A 16,947-nucleotide genomic window follows, 5' to 3' on the forward strand; every position below is an offset into this window, starting at 1 on the left:
GACGGGCGTGGACAGTCTCGGCCATCAGGACTGGTCGGGTCGGGGACAGTCTCGGCCATCAGGACTGGTCGGGTCGGGGGAGGGGCGGGGACAGTCTCGGCCATCAGGATTGGTCAGGTCGGGCGAAGGGCGGGGACAGTCTTGGCCATCAGGACAGGTCGGGGGGGGCGGGGCAGTCTCGGCCATCAGGACTGGTCGGGTCGGGGGAGGGGCGGGGAGTATTTCGGCCATCAGGACTGGTCGGGTCGGGGGAGGGGCGGGGACAGTCTTGGCCATCAGGAGTGGTCGGGTCGGGGGAGGGGCGGGGACAGTCTCGGCCATCAGGACTGGTCGGGTCGGGGGGAGGGGCGGGGACAGTCTCGGCCATCAGGATTGGTCAGGTCGGGGGAGGGGCGGGGACAGTCTCGGCCATCAGCACTGGTCGGGTCGGGGGAGGGGCGGGGACAGTCTCGGCCATCAGGACTGGTCGGGTCGGGGGAGGGGCGGGGACAGTCTCGGCCATCAGTACTGGTCAGGTCGGGGGAGGGGCGGGGACAGTCTCGGCCATCAGGACTGGTCGGGTCGGGTCGGGGGAGGGGCGGGGTCAGTCTCGGCCATCAGGACTGGGCGGGTCGGGTCGAGGGAGGAGCGGGGACAGTCTCGGCCATCAGGACTGGTCGGGTCGGGGGAGGGGCGGGGACAGTCTCGGCCATCAGGACTGGTCGGGTCGGGGGAGGGGCGGGGACAGTCTCGGCCATCAGGACTGGTCGGGTCGGGGGAGGGGCGGGGACAGTCTCGGCCATCAGGACTGGTCGGGGGAGGGGCGGGGACAGTCTCGGCCATCAGGACTGGTCGGGTCGGGGGAGGAGAGGAGACAGTCTCGGCCAGCAGGACTGGTCGGGTCAGGGGAGGGGCGGGGACAGTCTCGGCCAGCAGGACTGGTCGGGGGAGGGGCGGGGACGGTCTCGGCCATCAGGACTGGTCGGGTCGGGGGAGGGCCGGTGACATTCTCGGCCATCAGGATTGGTCAGGTCGGGTCGGGGGAGGGGCGGCGCCAGTCTCGGCCATCAGGACTGGTCGGGTCGGGGGAGGGGCGGGGACAGTCTCGGCCATCAGGACTGGTCGGGTCGGGGGTGGGGCGGGGACAGTCTCGGCCATCAGGATTGGTCAGGTCGGGTCGGGAGAGGGGCAGCGCCAGTCTCGGCCATCAGGACTGTTCGGGTCGGGGGAGGGGCGGGGACAGTCTCGGCCATCAAGACCGGTCGGGTCGGGGGAGGGGCGGGGACAGTCTCGGCCATCAGGACTGGTCGGGTCGGGGGAGGGGCGGGGACATTCTCGACCATCAGGACTGGTCGGGTCGGGGGAGGGTCGGGGACAGTCTCGGCCATCAGGACTGGTCGGGTCGGGGGAGGGGCGGGGTCAGTCTCGGCAATCAGGACTGGTCGGGTCGGGGGAGGGGCGGGGACATTCTCGGCCATCAGGACTGGTCGGGGGAGGGGCGAGGACAGTCTCGGCCATGAGGACTGGTCGGGTCAGGGGAGGGGCGGGGACATTCTCGGACATCAGGACTGGTCGGGGGAGGGGCGGGGACAGTCTCGGCCATCAGGACATGTCGGGGGAGGGGCGGGGACAGTCTCGGCCATCAGGACTGGTCGGGGGAGGGGCGGGGACAGTCTCGGCCATCAGGAATGGTCAGGTCGGGGGAGGTGCGGGGACAGTCTCGGCCATCAGGACTGCTCGGGTCGGGGGAGGGGTGGGGACAGTCTCGGCCATCAGGAATGGTCAGGTCGGGGGAGGGGCGGGGACAGTCTCGGCCATCAGGACTGGTCGGGTCGGGGGAGGAGCGGGGACAGTCTCGGCCACCAGGACTGGTCGGGTCGGGGGAGGGACAGTCTCGGCCATCAGGATTGGTCAGGTCGGGTCGGGGACAGTCTCGGCCATCAGGACTGGTCGGGTCGGGGGAGGGGAGAGTCTCGGCCATCAGGACTGGTCGGGTCGGGGGAGGGGCGGGGACAGTCTCGGCCATCAGGACTGGTCGGGTCGGGGGAGGGGCGGGGACAGTCTCGGCCATCAGGACTGGTCGGGTCGGGGGAGGGGACAGTCTCGGCCATCAGGACTGGTCGGGTCGGGGGAGGGGCGGGGACAGTCTCGGCCATCAGGACTGGTCGGGTCGGGGACAGACTCGGCCATCAGGACTGGTCGGGTCGGGGGAGGGGCGGGGACATTCTTGGCCATCAGGACTGGTCGGGTCGGGGGAGGGTCAGGGACGGTTTCGGCCATCAGGACTGGTCGAGTCGGGGGAGGGGCGGGGAGAATCTCGGCCATCAGGACTGGTCGGGTCGGGGACGGCCTCGGCCATCAAGACTGGTCGGGTCGGGGGAGGGGCGGGGCCAGTCTCAGCCATCATGACTGGTCGGGTCGGGTGAGGGCGGGGGACCGTCTCGGCCATCAGGACTGGTCGGGTCGGGGGAGGGGCGGGGACAGTCTCGGCCATCAGGACTGGTCGGGTCGGGGGAGGGGCGGGGCAGTCTCGGCCATCAGGACTGGTCGGGTCGGGGGAGGGGCGGGGCCAGTCTCAGCCATCATGACTGGTCGGGTCGGGTGAGGGCGGGGACCGTCTCGGCCATCAGGACTGTCGGGTCGGGGAGGGCGGGGACAGCCTCGGCCATCAGGAATGGTCAGGTCGGGGGAGGGGCAGGGACAGTCTCGGCCATCAGGACTGGTGTGGTCGGGGGAGGGGCGGGGACAGTCTCGGCCATCAGGACTGGTGTGGTCGGGGAGGGGTGGGGACAGTCTCGGCCATCAGGACTGGTCGGGTCGGGTCGGGGGAGATGCGGGGACAGTCTCGGCCATCAGGACTGGTCAGGTCGGGTCGGGGGAGGAGCGGGGACAGTCTCGGCCATCAGGACAGGTCGGGTCGGGGGAGGGGCGGGGACAGTCTCGGCCATCAGGACAGGTCGGGTCGGGGGAGGGGCGGCGCCAGTCTCGGCCATCAGGACTGGTTGGGTCGGGGGAGGGGCGGGGACAGTCTCGGCCATCAGGACTGGTCGGGTAGGGGGAGGGGTGGGGACAGTCTCGGCATCAGGACTGGTCGGGTCGGGGGAGGGGCGGGGACAGTCTCGGCCATCAGGACAGCTCGGGTCGGGGGAGGGGCGGGGACAGTCTCGGCCATCAGGACGGGTCGGGGGGAGGGGCGGGGACAGTCTCGGCCATCAGGACTGGTCAGGTCGGGGGAGGGGCGGGGACAGTCTCGGCCATCAGGACTGGTTGGGTCGGGGGAGGGGCGGGGACAGTCTCGGCCATCAGGACTGGTCGGGTCGGGGGAGGGGCGGGGACAGTCTCGGCCATCAGGACTGGTCAGGTCGGGGGAGGGGCGGGGACAGTCTCGGCCATCAGGACTGGTCGGGTCGGGGAGGGGCGGGGACATTCTCGGCCATCAGGACTGGTCGGGTTGGGGGAGGGGCGGGGAAAGTCTCAGCCATCAGGACTGGTCGGGTCGGGTCGGGGGAGGAGCGGGGACAGTCTCGGCCATCAGGACTGGTCGGGTCGGGGGAGGGGAGGGGACAGTCTCGGCCATCAGGACTGGTCGGGTCGGGGGAGGGGCGGGGACATTCTTGGCCATCAGGACTGGTCGGGTCGGGGGAGGGGCGGGGACAGTCTCGGCCATCAGGACTGGTCGAGTCGGGGAGGGGAGGGGCCAGTCTCAGCCATCAGGACTGGTCGGGTCGGGGGAGGGGCGGGGACGGTCTCGGCCATCAGGACTGGTCGTGTCGGGGGAGGGGCGGGGACATTGTTGGCCATCAGGACTGGTCGGGGGAGGGTCGGGGACAGTCTCGGCCATCGGGACTGGTCGGGTCGGGGGAGGGTCGGGGACGGTCTCGGTCATCAGGACTGGTTGGGTCGGGGGAGGGGCGGGGACAGTCTCGGCCATCAGGACTGGTCGGGTCGGGGGAGGGGCGGGGACAGTCTCGGCCATCAGGACTGGTCGAGTCGGGGGAGGGGCGGGGAGAATCTCGGCCATCATGACTGGTCGGGGGAGGAGCGGCGACAGTCTCGGCCATCAGGACTGGTCGAGTCGGGGGAGGGGCGGGGAGAATCTCGGCCATCAGGACTGGTCGGGTCGGGGGAGGGGCGGGGCCAGTCTCAGCCATCATGACTGGTCGGGTCGGGTGAGGGCGGGGCCGTCTCGGCCATCAGGACTGGTCGGGTCGGGGGAGGGGCGGGGACAGTCTCGGCCATCAGGACTGGTCGGGGGAGGGGCGGGGACAGTCTCGGCCATCAGGACTGGTCGAGTCGGGGGAGGGGCGGGGAGAATCTCGGCCATCAGGACTGGTCGGGTCGGGGGAGGGGCGGGGCCAGTCTCAGCCATCATGACTGGTCGGGTCGGGTGAGGGCGGGGACCGTCTCGGCCATCAGGACTGGTCGGGTCGGGGGAGGGGCGGGGACAGTCTCGGCCATCAGGACTGGTCGGGTCGGGGGAGGGGCGGGTACAGTCTCGGCCATCAGACTGGTCGGGGGAGGGGCGGGGACAGTCTCGGCCATCAGGAATGGTCAGGTCGGGGGAGGGGCGGGGACAGTCTCGGCCATCAGGACTGGTGTGGTCGGGGGAGGGGCGGGGACAGTCTCGGCCATCAGGACTGGTATGGTCGGGGGAGGGGCGGGGACAGTCTCGGCCATCAGGACTGGTCGGGTCGGGGGAGGGGCGGGGACAGTCTCGGCCATCAGGACTGGTCGGGTCGGGGGAGGAGCGGGGACAGTCTCGGCCATCAGGACTGGTCAGGTCGGGGGAGGGGCGGGGACAGTCTCGGCCATTAGGACTGGTCGGGTCGGGGGAGGGGCGGGGACAGTCTCGGCCATCAGGACTGGTCGGGTCGGGGGAGGGGCGGGGACAGTTTCGGCCATCAGGACTGGTCGGGTCGGGGGAGGGGCGGGGACAGTCTCGGCCATCAGGACTGGTCGGGTCGGGTCGGGGGAGGGGCGGGGACAGTCTCGGCCATCAGGACTGGTCGGGTCGGGGGAGCGGCGGGGACATTCTCGGCCATCAGGACTGGTCGGGTCGGGGGAGGGGCGGGGACAGTCTCGGCCATCAGGACTGGTCGGGTCGGGGGAGGGGAGAGTCTCGGCCATCAGGACTGGTCGGGTCGGGGGAGGGGCGGGGACAGTCTCGGCCATCAGGACTGGTCGGGTCGGGGGAGGGGAGAGTCTCGGCCATCAGGACTGGTCGGGTCAGGGGAGGGGCGGGGACAGTCTCGGCCATCAGACTGGTCGGGTCGGGGGAGGGGACAGTCTCGGCCATCAGGACTGGTCGGGTCGGGGACAGTCTCGGCCATCAGGACTGGTCGGGTCCAGTCTCGGCCATCAGGACTGGTCGGGTCGGGGGAGGAGCGGGGACAGTCTCGGCCACCAGGACTGGTCGGGTCGGGGAGGGGAGAGTCTCGGCCATCAGGACTGGTCGGGTCGGGGGAGGGGCGGGGACAGTCTCGGCCATCAGGACTGGTCGGGTCGGGGAGGGGACAGTCTCGGCCATCAGGACTGGTCGGGTCGGGGGAGGGGCGGGGACAGTCTCGGCCATCAGGACTGGTCGGGTCGGGGGAGGGGACAGTCTCGGCCATCAGGACTGGTCGGGTCGGGGGAGGGGCGGGGACGGTCTCGGCCATCAGGACTGGTCGGGTCGGGGGAGGGGCGGGGACGGTCTCGGCCATCAGGACTGGTCGGGTCGGGGGAGGGGCGGGGACGGTCTCGGCCATCAGGACTGGTCGGGTCGGGGGAGGGGACAGTCTCGGCCATCAGGACTGGTCGGGTCGGGGGAGGAGCGGGGACAGTCTCGGCCATCAGGACTGGTCGGGGCGGGGACGGTCTCGGCCATCAGGACTGGTCGGGTCGGGGGAGGGTCGGGGACGGTCTCGGCCATCAGGACTGGTCGAGTCGGGGGAGGGGCGGGGAGAATCTCGGCCATCAGGACTGGTCGGGTCGGGGACGGCCTCGGCCATCAGGACTGGTCGGGTCGGGGGAGGGGCGGGGCCAGTCTCAGCCATCATGACTGGTCGGGTCGGGTGAGGGCGGGGACCGTCTCGGCCATCAGGACTGGTCGGGTCGGGGGAGGGGCGGGGACAGTCTCGGCCATCAGGACTGGTCGGGTCGGGGGAGGGGCGGGACAGTCTCGGCCATCAGGAATGGTCAGGTCGGGGGAGGGGCGGGGACAGTCTCGGCCATCAGGACTGGTCGGGTCGGGGGAGGGGTGGCGACAGTCTCGGCCATCAGGACTGGTCAGGTCGGGTCGGGGGAGGGGCGGCGCCAGTCTCGGCTATCAGGACTGGTTGGGTCGGGGAGGGGCGGGGACAGTCTCGGCCATCAGGACTGGTCAGGTCGGGTCGGGGGAGGAGCGGGGACAGTCTCGGCCATCAGGACAGGTCGGGTCGGGGGAGGGGCGGCGCCAGTCTCGGCTATCAGGACTGGTCGGGTCGGGGGAGGGGCGGGGACAGTCTCGGCCATCAGGACAGCTCGGGTCGGGGGAGGGGCGTGGAAAGTCTCGGCATCAGGACAGGTCGGGTCGGGTGAGGGTCGGCGACAGTCTCGGCCATCAGGACTGGTCGGGTCGGGGGAGGTGTGGGGACGGTCTCGGCCATCAGGACTGTTCGGGTCGGGGGAGGGGCGGGGACAGTCTCGGCCATCAGGACTGGTCAGGTCGGGGGAGGGGTGGGGACAGTCTCGGCCATCAGGACTGGTCGGGTCGGGGAGGGGCGGGGACAGTCTCAGCCATCAGGACTGGTCGGGTCGGGGCGGGGACAGTCTCGGCCATCAGGACTGGTCAGGTCGGGGGAGGGGCGGGGACAGTCTCGGCCATCAGGACTGGTCGGGTCGGGGGAGGGGCGGGGACAGTCTCGGCCATCAGGACTGGTCAGGTCGGGGGAGGGGCGGGGACAGTCTCGGCCATCAGGACTGGTCGGGTCGGGGGAGGGGCGGGGAAAGTCTCGGCCATCAGGACTGGTCGGGTCGGGTCGGGGGAGGTGCGGGGACAGTCTCGGCCATCAGGACTGGCCGGGTTGGGGGAGGGGAGGGGACAGTCTCGGCCATCAGGACTGGTCGGGTCAGGGACCGTCTCGGCCATCAGGACTGGTCGGGTCGGGGGAGGAGCGGGGACAGTCTCGGCCATCAGGACTGGTCGGGTCGGGGGAGGGGCGGGGACATTCTTGGCCATCAGGACTGGTCGGGGGAGGAGCGGGGACAGTCTCGGCCATCAGGACTGGTCGGGTCGGGGGAGGAGCGGGGACAGTCTCGGCCATCAGGACTGGTCGAGTCGGGGGAGGGGCGGGGAGAATCTCGGCCATCAGGACAGGTCGGGTCGGGGGAGGGGCGGGGACAGTCTCGGCCATCAGGACTGGTCGGGTCGGGGGAGGGGCGGGGACAGTCTCGGCCATCAGGACTGGTCGGGTCGGGGGAGGGGCGGGGACAGTCTCGGCCATCAGGACTGGTCGGGTCGGGGGAGGGGCGGGGACAGTCTCGGCCATCAGGACTGGTCGGGTCGGGGGAGGGGCGGGGCAGTCTCGGCCATCAGGACTGGTCGGGTCGGGGGAGGGGCGGGGAAAGTCTCAGCCATCAGGACTGGTCGGGTCGGGGGAGGGGCGGGGGACAGTCTCGGCCATCAGGACTGGTCGGGTCGGGGGAGGGGACAGTCTCGGCCATCAGGACTGGTCGGGTCGGGGGAGGGGCGGGGACAGTCTCGGCCATCAGGACTGGTCGGGTCGGGGGAGGGGACAGTCTCGGCCATCAGGACTGGTCGGGTCGGGGACAGTCTCGGCCATCAGGACTGGTCGGGTCGGGGGAGGGGGCGGGGGACAGTCTCGGCCATCAGGACTGGTCGGGTCGGGGGAGGGGCGGGGACGGTCTCGGCCATCAGGACTGGTCGGGTCGGGGGAGGAGCGGGGACAGTCTCGGCCATCAGGACTGGTCGGGTCGGGGGAGGGGAGAGTCTCGGCCATCAGGACTGGTCGGGTCGGGGGAGGGGCATGGACAGTCTCGGCCATCAGGACTGGTCGGGTCGGGGGAGGGGCGGGGACAGTCTCGGCCATCATGACTGGTCGGGTCGGGTGAGGGCGGGGACCGTCTCGGCCATCAGGACTGGTCGGGTCGGGGGAGGGGCGGGGACAGTCTCGGCCATCATGACTGGTCGGGTCGGGTGAGGGCGGGGACCGTCTCGGCCATCAGGACTGGTCGGGTCGGGGGAGGGGCGGGGACAGTCTCGGCCATCAGGACTGGTCGGGTCGGGGGAGGGGCGGGGACAGTCTCGGCCATCAGGACTGGTCGGGGGAGGGGCGGGGACAGCCTCGGCCATCAGGAATGGTCAGGTCGGGGGAGGGGCAGGGACAGTCTCGGCCATCAGGACTGGTCGGGTCGGGGGAGGGGCGGGGCCAGTCTCAGCCATCATGACTGGTCGGGTCGGGTGAGGGCGGGGACCGTCTCGGCCATCAGGACTGGTCGGGTCGGGGGAGGGGCGGGGACAGTCTCGGCCATCAGGACTGGTCGGGTCGGGGGAGGGGCGGGGACAGTCTCGGCCATCAGGACTGGTCGGGGGAGGGGCGGGGACAGCCTCGGCCATCAGGAATGGTCAGGTCGGGGGAGGGGCAGGGACAGTCTCGGCCATCAGGACTGGTCGGGTCGGGTCGGGGGAGGAGCGGGGACAGTCTCGGCCATCAGGACAGGTCGGGTCGGGGGAGGGGCGGGGACAGTCTCGGCCATCAGGACTGGTCGGGTCGGGGGAGGGGCGGGGACAGTCTCGGCCATCAGGAATGGTCAGGTCGGGGGAGGGGCGGGGACAGTCTCGGCCATCAGGACTGGTTGGGTCGGGGGAGGGGCGGCGCCAGTCTCGGCCATCAGGACTGGTTGGGTCGGGGGAGGGGCGGCGCCAGTCTCGGCCATCAGGACTGGTTGGGTCGGGGGAGGGGCGGGGAAAGTCTCAGCCATCAGGACTGGTCGGGTCGGGGGAGGGGCGGGGACAGTCTCGGCCATCAGGACTGGTCAGGTCGGGGGAGGGGCGGGGACAGTCTCGGCCATCAGGACTGGTCGGGTCGGGGGAGGGGCGGGGAAAGTCTCGGCCATCAGGACTGGCCGGGTTGGGGGATGGGAGGGGACAGTCTCGGCCATCAGGACTGGTCGGGGGAGGGGCGGGGACGGTCTCGGCCATCAGGACTGGTCGGGTCGGGGGAGGAGCGGGGACAGTCTCGGCCATCAGGACTGGTCGGGTCGGGGGAGGGGCGGGGAGAATCTCGGCCATCAGGACTGGTCGGGTCGGGGGAGGGGCGGGGCCAGTCTCAGCCATCATGACTGGTCGGGTCGGGGGAGGGGCGGGGACCGTCTCGGCCATCAGGACTGGTCGGGTCGGGGGAGGAGCGGGGACATTCTTGGCCATCAGAACTGGTCGGGGGAGGGGCGGGGACAGTCTCGGCCATCAGGACTGGTCGGGTCGGGGGAGGGGCGGGGACATTCTTGGCCATCAGGACTGGTCGGGGGAGGGGCGGGGACAGTCTCGGCCATCAGGACTGGTCGGGTCGGGGGAGGGTCGGGGACGGTCTCGGTCATCAGGACTGGTCGGGTCGGGGGCGGGGCCAGTCTCAGCCATCATGAGTGGTCGGGTCGGGTGAGGGGCGGGGACAGTCTCGGCCATCAGGACTGGTCGGGTCGGGGGAGGGGCGGGGACAGTCTCGGCCATCAGGAATGGTCAGGTCGGGGGAGGGGCGGGGACAGTCTCGGCCATCAGGACTGGTCGGGTCGGGGGAGGGGCGGGGACAGTCTCGGCCATCAGGAATGGTCAGGTCGGTGGAGGGGCGGGGACAGTCTCGGCCATCAGGACTGGCCGGGTCGGGGGAGGGGCGGGGACAGTCTCGGCCAGCAGGACTGGTTGGGGGAGGGGGGGGGACGGTCTCGGCCATCAGGATTGGTCAGTTCGGGTCGGGGGAGGGGCGGGGACAGTCTCGGCCATCAGGACTGTTCGGGTCGGGGGAGGGGCGGGGACAGTCTCGGCCATCAGGACTGGTCGGGTCGGGGACGGTCTCGGCCATCAGGACTGGTCGGGTCGGGGACGGTCTCGGCCATCAGGACTGGTCGGGTCGCGGGAGGGGCGGGGCCAGTCTCGGCAATCAGGACGGGTTGGGGGGAGGGGCGGGGCCAGTCTCGGCCATCAGGACTGGTCGGGTCGGGAGAGGGGCGGGGACAGTCTCGGCCCTCGGGACTGGTCGGGTCGGGAGAGGGGCGGGGACAGTCTCGGCCATCAGGACTGGTCGGGTCGGGAGAGGGGCGGGGACAGTCTCGGCCATCAGGACTGGTCGGTCAGGGAGGGGACAGTCTCGGCCATCAGGACTGGTCGGGGGAGGGGCGGGGACAGTCTCGGCCATCAGGACTGGTCGGTCAGGGAGGGGACAGTCTCGGCCATCAGGACTGGTCGGGGGAGGGGCGGGGACAGTCTCGGCCATCAGGACTGGTCGGGTCGGTTCGGGGGAGGGGCGGGGACAGTCTCGGCCATCAGGACTGGTCGGGTCGGGTCGGGGGAGGGGACAGTCTCGCCATCAGGACTGGTCGGGTCGGGGGCGGGGCGGGGACAGTCTCGCCATCAGGACTGTTCGGGTCGGGGGAGGGGCGGGGACAGTCTCGCCATCAGGACTGGTCGGGTCGCGGGAGGGGCGGGACAGTCTCGGCAATCAGGACGGGTTGGGGGGAGGGGCGGGGCCAGTCTCGGCCATCAGGACTGGTCGGGTCGGGAGAGGGGCGGGGACAGTCTCGGCCATCAGGACTGGTCGGTCAGGGAGGGGACAGTCTCGGCCATCAGGACTGGTCGGGTCGGGAGAGGGGCGGGGACAGTCTCGGCCATCAGGACTGGTCGGTCAGGGAGGGGACAGTCTCGGCCATCAGGACTGGTCGGTCAGGGCGGGGCCAGTCTCGGCCATCAGGACTGGTCGGGTCGGGAGAGGGGCGGGGACAGTCTCGGCCATCAGGACTGGTCGGTCAGGGAGGGGACAGTCTCGGCCATCAGGACTGTTCGGGTCGGTTCGGGGGAGGGGCGGGGACAGTCTCGGCCATCAGGACTGGTCGGGTCGGGTCGGGGGAGGGGTGGGGACAGTCTCGGCCATCAGGACTGGTCGGGTCGGTTCGGGGGAGGGGTGGGGACAGTCTCGGCCATCAGGACTGGTCGGGTCGGGTCGGGGGAGGGGCGGGGACAGTCTCGGCCATCAGGACTGGTCGGGTCGGGTCGGGGGAGGGGCGGGGACAGTCTCGGCCATCAGGACTTGTCGGGTCGGGTCGGGGGCGGGGACAGTCTCGGCCATCAGGACTGGTCGGGGGAGGGGTGGGGACAGTCTCGGCCATCAGGACTGGTTGGGTCGGGTCGGGTGAGGGCGGGGACAGTCTCGGCCATCAGGACTGGTCGGGTCGGGGGTGCGGAGTGGACCGTCTCGGCCATCAGGACTGGTCGGGTCGGGTCGGGGGAGGGGCGGGGACAGTCTCGGCCATCAGGACTGGTTGGGTCGGGTCGGGTGAGGGTGGAGACCGTCTCGGCCATCAGGACTGGTCGGGTCGGGTCGGGGGAGGGGCGGGGACCGTCTCGGCCATCAGGATTGGTCGGGTCGGGTCGGGGGAGGGGTGGGGACAGTCTCGGACATCAGGACTGGTCGGGTCGGGGGAGGGGTGGGGACAGTCTCGGACATCAGGACTGGTCGGGTCGGTTCGGGCCGGGGCGGGGACAGTCTCGGCCATCAGGACTGGTCGGGTCGGGTCGGGGGAGGGGCGGGGACAGTCTCGGCCATCAGGACTGGTTGGGTCGGGTCGCGGGAGGGGTGGGGACAGTCTCGGCCATCAGGACTGGTCGGGTCGGGACGGGTTGGGCCGGGACGGCCGCGAGCAGGGCCGGAGCTGGAGGAGCAGAGTGGGGACAGTCTCTAATAATAATTTTGAATACCATGCTCTCACATTCTCCCAACAATTTCGGGATAGTTTAGTCAGTGTCTGGTGAAATGAGATTAACCTCGCCACGGGACTAATAGGTACTTTGACGCCATTGGTTCAATGACAGTCACCTTATGCTGATTTCTGATTGGTTGTGGCCGGGCAGTTATTTTCAATCCGCTTAAGCAAATGAGGCTCCTGTTGCATCACATTACTGTTGGGAGATTTCACTTTTATCATGGGGAGATTTTTGCAGTGAGTTTGTTCCCAGTGTTATTGCATTCAATCGAAATTAAATTCATTTTTAATAGATTAAGTAAATATACTTGCTTCCCAAGAATGATTCGTTTTTCTCCCATGTAATTGAAGGTTACTTGAAATAATTTATAATTCAACAGAAATGATTTTTTTGTTTTAATTAATTCATAAATTAATTGCAGAAACAACATATAAGCACAAAGGAACATGTTTCCCTTTTTCCTACCCAGTTTTGCCTTGTAGGAATGTTCGGATTCCTAACTAAAGGACTGAGGTCGAGTCAGTCTATCAAAGAAACGATGTTTAATACTATTCAACAGAGTTTAATATGCAAGTGCAGGAGAACTTAGGTTACAGGTCTGTACAGTTCGATGGCTCCACGAGGACTGACTGGGGCGGCTTCCCAGGTCACGTTTTCCCGCCGGAGGATCACGTGATCAACGTGATGACGTCATCGCATTTTCGTCTCGCTCTTAAAGGGACCGCGCTATGTACATGCAACAATATAAACAAAGATACAGATTCAGCCTGTAGCTAACAAATTGTTAAAGGGAATTATGTACAGTTGATCAAAGTCCCTTAGTGGCTCTGCCACATGCACCCCCCCAGAATTATCTTTAACAGAAAAAGTCAATCGACTAGGAGGTCTGACAAGCCTGTCGGAACGACTTCTATATTCCTGGAGTGGAAGCTGTTGGACGGTGGGCGGGCTGGCGGGTGGAAGCATTTAGTTTATCGCGGCTGCTGCAGGCGGTCGACCACGTCGTGGCGGCTGTGCGGTCTCGACAGGACGGCCGAGGTCCGGGTGTGCCGGCTTGAGACGGTCAATGGAAACGTGGTCGGGTTTACCACCGATGTCAACGGAGAAACTTCTGTCACCTGCCTCCAGTACAAATGAAAAGGGCCTGTGTAAGGGGCCTTGAGCGGATCCCGATGGGTGTCATGTCGGATGAACACAAATTCGGCATTCTTTAGCTCTGCTGGGACGTGCGAGGTTGGGAGGCCATGATGCGATGTTGGGATTGGCGCAAAAGACTTGGTTGTTTCGCAGTGGCTGCTGAGTTGGTCGGATGCAGACCATGGCGCTGTTGGAATCGGAAGGAAGTCTCCTGGTACGCGGAATGGCTGACCGTACATGAGCTCAGCAGAAGACGATTGAAGATCTTCTTTGGGTGCCGTGCGAAGACCCAACATGACCCACGGAAGCTTATCTACCCATCCGGCGCCTTGGCGGCTGGCCCTCAGCGATGCTTTTAGCGACCTGTGAAAACGCTCGCACAAGCCGTTTGCCTGTGGATGGTAGGCCATGGTGCGGTGTAGCTTGGTGCCGAGACCCTGGGCCACAGCGTTCCAAAGCTCAGAAGAAAACTGTGGACCGCAGTCTGAAGAAATGTCTGCCGGAATGCCCAAACAGGCGACATTAGCGGAAGTGGTAGATGACAAAGGAACCGCCTCTGGCCATCTAGCAGTGCGGTCTACTATGGTGAGGAGGTGTGTGAACCCGTGATGGTGGAAGCGGCCCAACGAGATCCACGTTTACATGGTCAAACCGACGCTCTGGTACTGTAAAAGTGGCCAATGGAGCCTTGACATGAGGCTGTACCGTAGATTTTTGGCAGACAATGCAGGTGTTAGCCCAGTCGCGGATATCCTTATGCATACATTTCCAGACAAATTTAGACATTAATTTTTGGGAGGCCTTCATTCCAGAATGCGAAAGCCCGTGTATGGCATCAAAAACTTTGCCGTGCCAGGCAACCGGAACAATCGAGGGAGGGTCTCCCATGGAGACGTCACAGAGTAGTGTGGTGCCTGCTGCATGGAATTCAACATCAGCCGGTTGGAGGCTGGAGATGTCGGTGCGGTATGCCTGTGTTTCAGGATCGGATACTTGGTCGGCAGCCATGAGGGCATAGTCGATGCCCAGCTGGAGTGCTTGGACGGTCGCGCGAGAGAGGCAATCTGCTACCAAGTTGTCCTTGCCAGCTACGTGTTGGATATTTGTCGTGAATTCTGATATGAACGTTAACTGACGTTGTTGTCGAGCTGACCACGGTTCGGTGGTCTTGGCCATGGCGAAGGTTAGTGGTTTGTGGTCCACAAACGCAGTAAAGGGACGTCCCTCTAACAAGAAGTGGAAATGGCGGATAGCCAGAAAGAGTGCCAGCAACTCCCGGTCGAAAGTGCTGTATTTTCGTTCGTTGCGCCGTAGTTGATGGCTGAAAAAAGCCAGTGGTTGCCACATCCCATTGACCCACTGTTCCTGTACAGCGCCGATGGCGTAGTCGGAAGCGTCGGTGGCACCTCGCAGTGGGTGCACCAGCATGGTCGCGTTGGCCAAAGCGGTTTTCGTGTTGTCGAAGGCGTTGTGCATTTCGACTGTCCAGGTTACCGAATCCTTGCCAGACTTGCCTTTGAGGGCCTCGTAGAGGAGCTGCATTAGCCGTGCTGCCTTAGGTACAAAGCGGTGGTAAAAATTTACCATGCTGAGGAATTCCTGCAGGGCCTTGATGGTCTGCGGCCGTGGGAACGCCGTGACTGCCTCTACCTTCGTCTGCAACAGAATTGCACCTTCCGAAGTAATGCGGTGGCCCAAGAAATCAATCTGCTGCAGGCCGAACTGACACTTGGCTGGGTTGATGATCAGGCCGTGTTGGCTGAGGCGTCGAAAGAGGGTGCGTAAATGGCAGATGTGCTCCTCTTTGTTGGGGCTGGCGATAAGGATATCGTCGAGGTAGACGAATATAAATTTAAGGTCCCGCAGTACCGAGTCCATCAGGTGCTGGAAAGCCTGTGCAGCATTCTTCAGCCCAAATGGCATCCGTAGAAACTCGAACAGGCCAAAGGGGGTAATGACTGCAGTTTTCTGGACGTCTTGCGGGTGTACGGGGACCTGGTGGTAGCCATGGACGAGGTCGACCTTGGAGAATATAGAATTTCACAAGTGGGCAGAGAAATCTTGAATATGAGGGATCGGGTACCGATCGGGAGTAGTGGCGTCACTAAGGCATTGCTAGTCGCCGCATGGCCGCCATCCGCCGCTGGGTTTCAGGACAATGTGGAGAGGCGACTGGCGAATAATCCCTAGCCGCTCCATCGTGGCGAACTCCGCCTTCGCAGCCGCGAGCTTGCCAGGTTCCAGACGCCGAGCCCGTGCGTAGACCGGGGAGCCAGTCGTAGTGATGTGGTGTTCGACACCATGTTTAGTGGCCGAGGAGAAGGTGGGCCTGGTCAGGTCCGGGAATTCGCCTAGCAGGCAAGTGAAATCGTCCGGAGAGGGCAATGTGCAGGAGACAGTGCGCGACATGGCGGTACTGCGTAAGCAAGGGATGGAGTGGAAAGTGGCCGCATTAATTAACCGTCAGTTCCTTACATCAACCAAGAGGCTGTTGGCACATAAGAAATCCGCACCAAGGATGGCTTGCGAGACCTTGGCTGTGATGAATTCCCAATGAAACCGTTGCCCGCCGAAGCACACCTGGACCCGCCATTTGCCAAAGGTACAAATAGCCCCGCCATTAGCTGCTTCGAGGGAGAGGCCGTGCCTCCCAGCCTGTATATCCAGTGCTGACGCGGGAAGGATGCTACACTGCACCCCGGTGTCGCATAAAAACCGCCGACCAGAGAGGTAATCCGTGATAGAGGAGCTTCCCTGAAATTCCCAATCGCCATCGCGGCCGCAGGACACCCCTCAGATTCGGTCCTCCTTTGCCAGGGGTGAAGGAGCCCCACCGCTACCGGCCCCGGGCGGGGTGAAGAAGCCCCACCGCTACCGGCCCCGGGCGGGGTGAAGGAGCCCCACCGCTACCGGCCCCGGGCGGGGTGAAGGAGCCCCACCGCTACCGGCCCCAGGCGGGGTGAAGAAGCCCCACCGCTACCGGCCCCGGGTGGGTGAAGGAGCCCCACCGCTACCGGCCCTGGGCGGGGTGAAGAAGCCCCACCGCTACCGGCCCCGGGTGGGGTGAAGGAGCCCCACCGCTACCGGCCCCGGGCAGGGTGAAGTCCCATCGCTACCGGCCCCGGGCGGGGTGAAGAAGTCCCACCGCTACCGGCCCCGGGCAGGGTGAAGTCCCATCGCTACCGGCCCTGGGCGGGGTGAAGGAGCCCCACCGCTACCGGCCCCGGGCGGGGTGAAGGAGCCCCACCGCTACCGGCCCCGGGTGGGTGAAGGAGCAGTGACATCACTTGGAATGGTCACACAATGGGAGCAGTGAGGTCATCACTTAGAATGGTCACACAATTGGAGCAGTGAGGTCATCACTTGGAATGGTCACACAATGGGAGCAGTGAGGTCATCACTTGGAATGGTCACACAATTGGAGCAGTGAGGTCATCACTTGGAATGGTCACACAATGGGAGCAGTGACGTCATCACTTGGAATGGTCACACAATGGGAGCAGTGAGGTCATCACTTGGAATGGTCACACAATGGGAGCAGTGAGGTCATCACTTGGAATGGTCACACAATGGGAGCAGTGAGGTCATCACTTGGAATGGTCACACAATTGGAGCAGTGAGGTCATCACTTGGAATGGTCACACAATGGGAGCAGTGAGGTCATCACTTGGAACGGTCACACAATTGGAGCAGTGAGGTCATCACTTGGAATGTTCACACAATTGGAGCAGTGAGGTCATCACTTGGAATGTTCACACAATGGGAGCAGTGAGGTCATCACTTGGAATGGTCACACAATGGGAGCAGTGAGGTCATCACTTGGAATGGTCACACAATGGGAGCAGTGAGGTCATCACTTGGAATGGTCACACAATGGGAGC

Source organism: Somniosus microcephalus, unplaced genomic scaffold (genome assembly GCF_052327205.1).
Source record: "Somniosus microcephalus isolate GS21.2 unplaced genomic scaffold, FLI_Smic_1.0 scaffold380, whole genome shotgun sequence".
Taxonomy (NCBI): Eukaryota; Metazoa; Chordata; class Chondrichthyes; order Squaliformes; family Somniosidae; genus Somniosus; species Somniosus microcephalus.